We start from the raw sequence: 9,881 nt of genomic DNA on the forward strand, positions 1-9,881 counted from the left end.
GGCAAGGCCATGGGCTGGCACTGAGCTGGCCCCCAGACCCAGCAGCTGGAACGCCCAGTGTCGGGGGGCTCTTAGAGCCTTGCCACATAGTCATCATGCAGATATTATATAGGGACACATACATGTTGCATATGCACATCTGTGCATAAATATACACACAGAGAGAGGCACACTGATAGAATCAATTAAAAGCTCTCTCTGTCACACTCTAGTTTTGCTGATCGTTAATCACAGATGTCTGATACTTTTCTATTTCAAGTCAAAGACTCTCAGTCTTCTTTATAGCAATCAATACACTGGGATCACTGGGATCATCTCACAAAGTCTGTGCATTTTTATTCCAAAGATCTGTCAGAGCAATAACCATATGATTCTGACCCATGTAAGAGGATTTGGGTAATGCATGTATAAGACTGCTTGTTTCATATCTATAATTCATTTGCTGCTTGATCTCTTGGGGGAGCGGGGGGAATCATGGCAGCTGTTTAACAACCCACAGTTACAACAGAAAGTAAAGGGAGCTACAATTCAGCTGAAAAAACATGTAAAGATTGTGCTCACTGGGCCAGGGAATCTGGACTAACATTCCTAGTTTTGTAAGAAGTGTTGGGGGATTTTTAATGACCATAAGATCCTTGACTTCACAACTCAGTCAGAAATACAATAGCCATAATAACATACTGTAGTGATAGTATTCTTACAACTACAAAGTTGTAAAGATGTACAAAAGGAAAAGTTAGTGTAGAGAAGAAATACCATTTATTAGACCAACAGAGACACCTGGAAAAAAGCAGACAGGCTTTCATGTACAAAGACCTTTCTGCAACTCTCAAACAGAGAAAATAGATGTGAAGCTAAGTAGGGCAAGGTGTAATTGCTGTGAATTTAACATTATCATGTTAATTGTTTGAGAGAAAACTTGGCTGATGAAAGTGGTCTCTTATGGGACAGAGAAGGATGGGTTATTACTGTCCCCGTAACCGTGTGGGCAGCAGGATGTGGTACACTTGGACGATGGCAGCACTGACCCATGTCTAGCAAGTAAATACAAGGGTGTTGCTTGAACTAAGAGATTTCTGCAACCCATTGCCCCAGTTACTGTTTCCTAGCTCTGTGTCCCCTAATTTCCACCGATACACCCCTTTGGGCGGAGGACAGGAGGACAGGCTGCTGCTTCTTATTTTTCTTTTTTTTTTTTTTTTTTTTTTTAATCAGCCTTCTAGTTCATGAGCAGAGAGCAGAAAATACCATCTTCAAGTTGCAAGATATTGTGACACTTCTACATGGAGTGAGGTTTGTTGCATCTATGGATACAGTCAACAAATCATTCAATTTTTCTGTTGTCAGCAACATTGGAACCCACTCAAGGGAGCTGGGAAATCAATTGTACTGAGGCTCAACTCCTTCAAACAAAATGAATAAAAAAAAGAAAGATTGTAAGGGTAAAATTAGAAGGACTATTCCAAGATTATTTCCCTCTCCCCTTAATCAAGACTGGCAAACATTCCTTAAAAATTACACATGTTTTTGAATGAGAAATATTTAGAATGGACAGAAAAAGCTGCAGGGGAATTTTTCTTACCATTCTGTCATGCTAAAAAACAAAAAAATCATTGGGAAGTGGTGACAAAGGTCAGAAAGGATTTAATAAAATGGAAAGGTCTGAGAAGCCAACTTCTCAGTGATTTTTTCTTCTTTCTTTTCTTCCCCCCCCCCCCCCCCCTCCCCGCATACAACTGAGTTAGTCAGTCTTAGGGTGCCTTTGTGGAACTACAATCAGAGAAAACTGCTATTGGCCAAAAGGCCCTCTTTTCCTTTTAAATTTATCGCTTCTTTAAAAACAAGCAAAAACCCAAACAAATGCAAAGTGTTTGGAAGATGACATGGAACCAAAACTATCAAAGTTTTGCTTATCAGACGTCAGATGAAGTGTATATGATCCTTTGAATGGTGGATTCTTTTCTCCAGTCATCAGTAGACACTGACCCAAAGCTGCATGTCTTTCGGAGAGACATGCTTGGGTTCACCGATGCTCATTTCCTGCTGTGTTGGCCAGGTGTCCTCTTCTGGAATTGAAGGGGGGACAAATCAATGTCTCCTCCTCTGTTTCATGGCTGGGTGGGTGTATGCACACACCACAGAGTGCCTGTGGTGTGCAGAGAGTTCAGCACATACTTACTGTGTGACTAGTCAGTGTGCCGTTTTATGGATACACATGGGTAGACAGCAGTTGGGCACATCCTTGCATGCTTCCAGCCTGAGATTCAGGGAATTACAGGATGAGGGTGGGTTTGTCAGAAAGATGCTGCTGCTTCCAGAACTATCCATACAGAGTAGGACATAGAGAAAACAGCTGCAGGTCTGGTGGATGATAAGTTCAATGTGAATCTGAAACATGTCCTTGCAGCAAAAGCCAGCTGCACAGAAAGCAAGAACGTAGCCAGCAGGTCAAGAGAAAGGGTTGTGCTCTTCTGTTTGGCACTTGTGATACAGCACTGGGAATCCAGTATGGACACTGGCACAGTCACAAAACAGGCATGGACATAACTGGGGTGAGTCTAGCGGGGGGGTGTGAGTCTAGCAGGGGGGTACCTTGTGGGTCAGCAGCTGGGGCACAGGGCATGGCAGGATAGACTGAGAGAACTGAGAGAAACAGGTTTGTTCAGCCTGGTGAAGGGAAGAGTATGTAGCAGGAGGGTGTGTAGAGAAGACACAGCCAGACTCTTCTTAAAGACCTACAGCAACAGAAGAAAAAGGAAACAAATTCTACTTGCAACACAGGAAATACTATCTCAGTGTAAAGGAAAAAAATCTCTATGAGAGCGGTCAGCTAGGGTCCCAAAAATACAGTGGGATCTCCATCCTTTGAGATACTCAAAATTCATCTGAACAAGGCCTAGAGTAACCTGCTCTTCCTAGACTTTCTTTGAGCAGCAGATTGGACTAGAAACCTCCAGAGGTCCCTTCCAAACTGACTTTTTCTGCAGTCCTGTGACACAGCCTTCTCCAAAGTACCTTCTGACACTACTGAAGATCTAGCTGTGGACTTCTTCCTAATTGCAGTTTTTCCTGGATGCCAATGTTTTTGCCATATGGTAGGAGAAGAAAGAATGATGGATACAAGGCAGGGTGAACTTCCAGAAACAAATCTCATCTCTGCATCTTGCTTCCCATGCATGCCTACAGAGACCTGGTAAAAGTTGGTGGCTAGGAGAGAGTCATAGCATGGAGCTGGTTGAACCGTGAGCTGTTCAGTTCAGAGCTGGAGTCCTGGTGGGTATTTCTGTATATCTGAAACTGAAACGAGTCAAAGGCTCACCACAGTGAAGGGTAGGTCAACTGCAGACAAAACCAGACCCATTTTTTTGAATGGATGTCCTCAAACATTTTTGTATTGCGAAGGCTCAGTGAATTACTGTAAGTCAGCTGAATGGGCCTAGCTGATCCTGCTTTGACTGCAAGGTAAACTGCTTTGACACTTACGGTGGTTTAGACTTATGTGTTTCACCTTTTTGTTGGTCTGGGTCTGCAGACAGTCAGTGATGGGAGTTTAACTGACACACCACAGTCCATCGAAGTCCTGTAAATTAGATCATATGCTTCTATTGAAGGAGGGAGAAAATGAAACATATAAGCTCAGCACTCTGCAACGGTCAAAAAGATATGGTGAAGAACAGGGAGCAACACAGAGCATGCTTCTAAGCAGCTGCAAAAGTATCACGAGCTCCCAGGTCTTGGGCGCTCTATTTGGATGTTTATCCTCACAGAGGAAGCAGTACAACTAGAAAATATGATGTGTGTGAACTAAATCATGAAATAGCTTCCACAGGAGAAGACATGACCTAGGCTATCAATCACCAGCTTGGAAAAGAGGTGTTTGCAGGGGTGATAAGAGAGAAGATGAATGGAGCTAGGTGGGCTAGATGGACCTCAGGCACTAGGGTTGTTTTTGTGGTCTTACTGGCCCCACTGAACACTCCTCTTCTTTGGATGCCTTCTGGATCACAGCCATGAAACTGAGAGCAGAATCAAAGCATCTCTGCTTTGTGATACTTGTCTGAGCTCTGCCTTGAGTACTTTACAAGTTTTCTACCTGCCTTTGCTTGACACCAGGGAAACTGATGGCTCTCTGCCAACCTTTGTCAACAGCATGTACAAGGACAACATTTGCAAGACAAAATGACCAGCGCTAAGATTTCTCTATAAAGAGGGTGCTTTACCGAAAGGTCTGTTCTGCATCTAAGAGGTTAATAAATATTCACTGAGACTCATCAATGTCAAGACTAAAACCAAACAGGAAAATAGCAATCTCTTTCTCTTTTGTAAAGGAACTTGTTGAAATAACTGCCTAAGTCTGCCCTCTGTTTACTAAAACGGCTTCGGAAATCTCTAAATCCATTTATCCTGAGGATTATCATCATCTGGTTTCCAGACAACATTCTCATTTCCTCCAGTGAGGTTTTTTGATACCTTAGGCCATTAGCTGTGGTATTGATCTTTCCTTAATACGTGAGATTTCCTACAGCAAAGTCAGCGCTGCATCTAAAAAAACCCCAGCCAAACCTGTTTTATCTGAATAGCCAGAATAGCATTTTGTTAGAGACAAAATTTAACATTCTTTGGCTTTTGTTTATAATGAATGTATCAGGGCAGGCTCTAAATACATCCTCACAGAACAGACTGAGCCTGTTATCAGCCACTTGGGGAAATTCTGTTCCAGAGACAAAAGCTTGTGACATGCCAGTCCTTCAGCTGCTAGTGCTGTGGCCCGACCTGGGGATAGAGATAATGGGCAGCACTCGGGAGTGCAGCTCTGAGATTTTACCTGGCCCTTCCTACCACAAATTCCACCCTCTTGACAAATTGTGTGCAGTGTTCCACAGAAAATTAGTCACCAAATCCCTTACTATTCATCCTACATCACCTGATGGGTCTAGTCAGGATGGTGCCTCTGTAGTAGAAATGGAAAGAAGAAACCTGAAGCAAAGGTATGACAAAAGAAATCAGCACACGTTTGCTCCTGGTTTCCTGCTTTACGGTACTGTTTCCCTTTTTGTCTTCTACTTGTGGGAAGATATTGGAAGCCCATGGTTATTCCTGGAAGACAGCCCGGTAACTTTGGGAAGAGAGTGATGGAGGCACCTGGGAAAGGGAGTCAAAGCATTTGGACACTTTAGCAGCTTGGACAGGTGGGAATCTATTGCAGCTGCTTCTGAAATAATTGGAGCTTGTTGAAAAGCTTAGGTTTCTAAGGACATGTTCTCCTTGCAACTGTAATCCCAGAGGCAGAGAATAGTTAAATTCATTAACCTTAACTACAGGGATAAACTTTTTTTCCTTTTGTTCAGCCACAATATGTATATAAAGAAGGTTTATGCCTTCTACCCCCAATACCATGACCTTCAGCAAGTCTCTGTGCTAAACGCGTCAGTCAGCTCCATACAGAGTTAATGGGAGAAGTTCCTCCAAACATTGCAAAAAAAAAAAAAAAATTGACTAAAAATGCATATCACGGAATAGGAAAAAAATTGCTTGAATTTTCTTCCTGCTACTTTGTACTTCTTTTGGTGCTTGAAGCATAATGTTCAGCTGTTACTAAGAAGTATGATTTAAAATTTCTATATGAACACCAGAAGAGCCCTTAAATGTATGAAAGTCTTCATTACCACCAAGAAGAAGTCATTATGACCAAAAAATTCAAATTCAGGTGCCTTAAATAAGAATAAGTATATAATTTAACAATTTTTTCAGTATGTCTGAGCACCTGCAGATAACATTTAAGATTAGTTCATTACAGGAACCTAAATATGGATTAAAGGATTAATTTTAGACATTAAATTGTAAAAAGTTTAGATTATGTAATTTACCAGGGCCACATGACAAGTTGTTGAACTTTTCTTTATATGTAGAATTAAAAATCTTCTTAAATAGAAGACAGGATGCAGCAGAGGTTCCAGGTTTGTCCTCCTTGTTTGCCACGAACTGCTTCTTCCACAAATCCAATAGAGAATGAAAAAAACCACAGGATTTAGTTTTTTTCTTTATGAAGTGTCTTTCTTAATTGTATTAGCAATTAGGAGGGTTCCTACAGTATAACAAAACAAAACCCCAACAAAAATAGAAATCCCTAAGACAGAATAGTCGTTTTAGGCCATGGACAGATGCTTGGTGTGCAAACACCTCCACCAGTTGATGACATTATTGTGTTCAGCTGCTGTTTTGCCCTCTGAATTTTTAACTCCTTTCCTTTTCCCTTTCTGCAAGCCCTTCAGCTTCACCAGCAGATTGAGTCCTGTAAATACTCCCTAACTCAAACAGTAAAAATAGATGATTAGAGTTATTTTAGCTAGTTTTAGTTGAAGATGAAATAACAGTGCTGAAATGGGGGTGGAGAGAAAGTAATTTTTGGCTAGGAACAGTAACAGCTTCAAGATACAGAAGAGAAAATTTGGAAGAGGACACTAGTTTTATGAGATGAACGTACCGAGTTCAGCTTCACAGCCCTCAGACTAATTACTCTGAGATAAAGTGAGTGGATTTTAACTTTTCTTTAAATAGTGAAGATAATCCGGTAGTGATTTAACAGTAAATGTCATAGCAAACAGATTCAGGACTAGAGCTCAGCCAAACAGCAATGTTTTTTCACATGCAGTTTCACGTGGCAAATCACGTATTAAACAAATACCTATGCTTTTCTTAATTAAAAGTTTTGGACTTCTTTCTCCTTCTCCCAAATCATGCCGGTAAAAAACTCTCCATTTTTAGAAGTATATCTAGTTATATGCAATATCAGCCAGGGTCAAAGATCTTCCTTTGCTGTTATTTTGAGCCCGCTTGCAAAACAGGAGCTGCACAAAATGTCAGCTCGCTTGTGGCCTGTGAAGGCCGTGCTTGAGCAACACTTCAAAGAGGCTGCTTGGGGGAACTTTGCTCTCAGCTCGCTGGGGGGGCCTATGTGATTCACAGAGCCCCCGTTGGCACTTGGTGACAGCTACGTGGCCAGAGCTGTGCATGCCTCTGTATGAGAAATAAGGCTTTAAGATTTCACACAGATTAAGACTTCCTACTTCAGGCAAAGTCTGGATACCTGTTACAAAATCAAAGCAGTTCGTATGCCCCTTCTTATACAAACAATATAATAAGGAGGCTGGACCGGCAAATGTGGTCAGTAAGACATTCTCCATCAGTTACCTACTTCTGGCAGTTTGTAGTCCATGAAAATGTTACAGCCAAACCTCGCAAAGTTCTTCTTAAAATATCCTAGAACAAACATCTTTATAATTAGTATGGTGCAATTCAGAAGACATGGGGTAGAATCATATTATTTTGAAATATATGACTCCATTAAAATAAACCAAAATATTTATAGAAATTAGATGAGCTAATGAGAATTTCATTTTGGAGAAAACTCATAAAATGCCAATGATATCAGGACACAATTTCCTTTCTTTTTTTGGAACCAAAATTTTTCAAAGGAAATATTTTTGAAAGAAAAAAAAAAGTTAATTAAAATAATTTATAACACATAAGAAAAATGTTTGGAAAAAAGGTTGTTTTGATTAAATGTTTTGGTTTTCTGGCTAAAAAGGAGATTTTGGATCACCCCAAAAGCAATCTGGCTTTGGGGAAAGAGCGAAATTTGCTTTCAGTGAGAATATCTACTTCTTCATTTCACATCAATTGGAAATAAATTTTATTATTGAAATTCCTCACAGGCAAGAAATATTCCCTTAGCGCAGACCTGTGTTACCTGAGCACGGGTAGTAGTCCTGTGACGGCTGCAAAAGAAAGGTTATTTCTCGTGGATAAATTCTGCAGTTTCTTTGGTGCTCCTCTGTGATTAGGGACACTGAGTGATGAGTGGAGGCAACTTATCTTGAAAAGCTGATGAGGTTATCACTGCCAGTTCCTGCCCATTTCCTCCCTCCCCCCTCTGCCCTACTTTACCTTCATGCCACTCACCAATACCTAAACTACTTTTCAGGCAGCACCAGGGCTACAGGGCAGAATTTTAAGGAAAGTAAAGTTGGCGATGAGTTTACATAAAATGTAATGCTGATGGCTGCAATGATAAGGAAGTCTAATGGATGAGCAGCTCAGCTGTCTTGCTGTGAAGGGCAGAGGGGGCTGCCAGAGGGAGGACTTTGTCTATTGGCATCTTAATTGCCAGATTTCAGAACTGCACATAAAAATGTAAACCCTGATGCTGTTCCCGGCAGCTTCTTGGAGTTGGTCTGATTCATACCAGCCTACAACACACTGAAGAAAAGCTTTGAAGAGCAGGGAATGATGGTCTTGTAGGGACCAGGATCAAAACAGATAAGATTTAGGAACAAGATCTATACATTGACTGTAAATTTCAATAGCTGCAGTTGAAAAGATGAAGCAATAAAGGAAGTGGTTGCTAATGAGTTAACTGTGGATCCCATATGGCATATGTCCACGCTGTTAGGAGCAGACTATGACTGAAGGCTGTTCAGACAGCCAGAGAAAAAATTTAGAGAATGGCATTGAGGGCAGCGAATGGAAATTCCCATCTTTTTTAGTGACTTTACACTGTACGTACAAGTCACAAACTTCTCTACGCATCAGTTTCCCTGACTGTGAAATATGCAGTAAAACCGAGCCAAGCGTGGCTGCAGCATTACGGCAGGACCTCTGAGACAGGACCTTGGACACACCAGGGAGTGTGGGTTGCCCAGGGTTTGTAATGGCACAGCTTTGGAAACCCACCGTTGGAAGACAACGTCAGCTTGTAGACTGCAACTTGCTTAAAGCCCTCAACTAGAAAATGTTACTTGACAAATATATAGTATTTTTGTAGCTTCTGGGGGCTGAAAAAAACCTGACTTTCTTCAGCTAAACCAGATGTAAGGCTAGGTGAGTTTTTGGAAGGAGAGACTGTCCAAGAGAGGTTGTGCATTCTCTAACCCTGGAGGCTTTTAAGGCTTTGTCGTGGTTTAACCCCAGCCTGCAACCAAGCACCACACAGCTGCTCCCTCACTCCCTCCTCACCAGGAGGGATGGGGAGAAGAATCAGAAAGGAATGTAAAACTCAGGGGTTGAGATAAGAACAATTTAATAGGTAAAGCAAAAGCTGCGCATGCAAGCAAAGCAAGAGAAGGAATCGTTCACCACTTCCCATGGGCAGGCAGGTGCTCAGCCGTCCCCAGGGCAGCAGGGCTCCATCACACCTAACAGTCACTTGGGAAGACAAACACCATAATGATGGATGTCCCCCCCTTCTTCTTCTTTCCCCAGTTTATATACTCAGTATGACATCCCATGGTATGGAATACATCTTTGGCTGGTTCGGGTCAGCTGTCCTGGCTGTGTCCCCTCCCAATTTCTTGTGTCCCTCCAGCCCTCTCACTGGCAGGGCCCAAGAAACCAAAAAGTCCCTGGCTTAGTATAAACGTTACCCAATAAGAACCGAAAACATCAGTGTGTTATCAACATTGTTCTGACACCAAATCCAAAACATATCACTGCACCAGCTACAAAAAAGAAAATTAACTCTGTCCCAGATGAAGCAAGGACAGGTTTGACTCAGGAAAGCCCCAGGCAACCTCTTCTGATCCCATGGCTGACCATGCTTTGAGTAAGAAGTTGGGTTACAGAGATCCTGAGGTCTTTTCTAGGCTGAATTATCTTATGATCTTATTTTTATTTTCTAGTACCAATTAAAGCAAAACAGTGCCAAATTTTGAGTAAGAGAATTTATGCAGTTACTTATGGTCCCTTAGTATTGCTAATGAGTACAGAAACGTGAAAGATCCCCCCATTCCCTAGAGGAAACAGGAGACTGATCTGAGGAGAGCAGGCCTTTTATGCAGGCCATGATTCTTAACGGATTTAGCAAGTATCAGCCCCCACTTAGT

The 9,881-nt window shown here is 41.8% G+C and overlaps 1 long non-coding RNA gene across 4 annotated transcripts; it reads right to left on the minus strand.

Annotated features, from left to right (window-relative positions):
- Positions 1 to 745: 745 nt before the first annotated feature.
- Positions 746 to 7,837, minus strand: LOC119145601. 4 transcript variants are annotated; one of them, XR_005103456.1, is made up of 6 exons: positions 7,751 to 7,837; positions 7,196 to 7,260; positions 5,868 to 5,985; positions 3,509 to 3,580; positions 2,180 to 2,735; positions 746 to 2,066 (listed from the first exon to the last, which is right to left on the minus strand). It is a non-coding gene; the product is annotated as an uncharacterized LOC119145601 (long non-coding RNA). The 4 variants fall into 4 exon arrangements; XR_005103453.1 differs by having other exon boundaries at positions 746 to 2,735; XR_005103454.1 differs by having other exon boundaries at positions 746 to 2,735; positions 3,509 to 3,602.
- Between the last annotated feature and the right edge of the window lie 2,044 nt (positions 7,838 to 9,881).

The sequence above is a fragment of the Falco rusticolus genome, chromosome 3, assembly GCF_015220075.1.
Source record: "Falco rusticolus isolate bFalRus1 chromosome 3, bFalRus1.pri, whole genome shotgun sequence".
NCBI classification, from domain to species: Eukaryota; Metazoa; Chordata; class Aves; order Falconiformes; family Falconidae; genus Falco; species Falco rusticolus.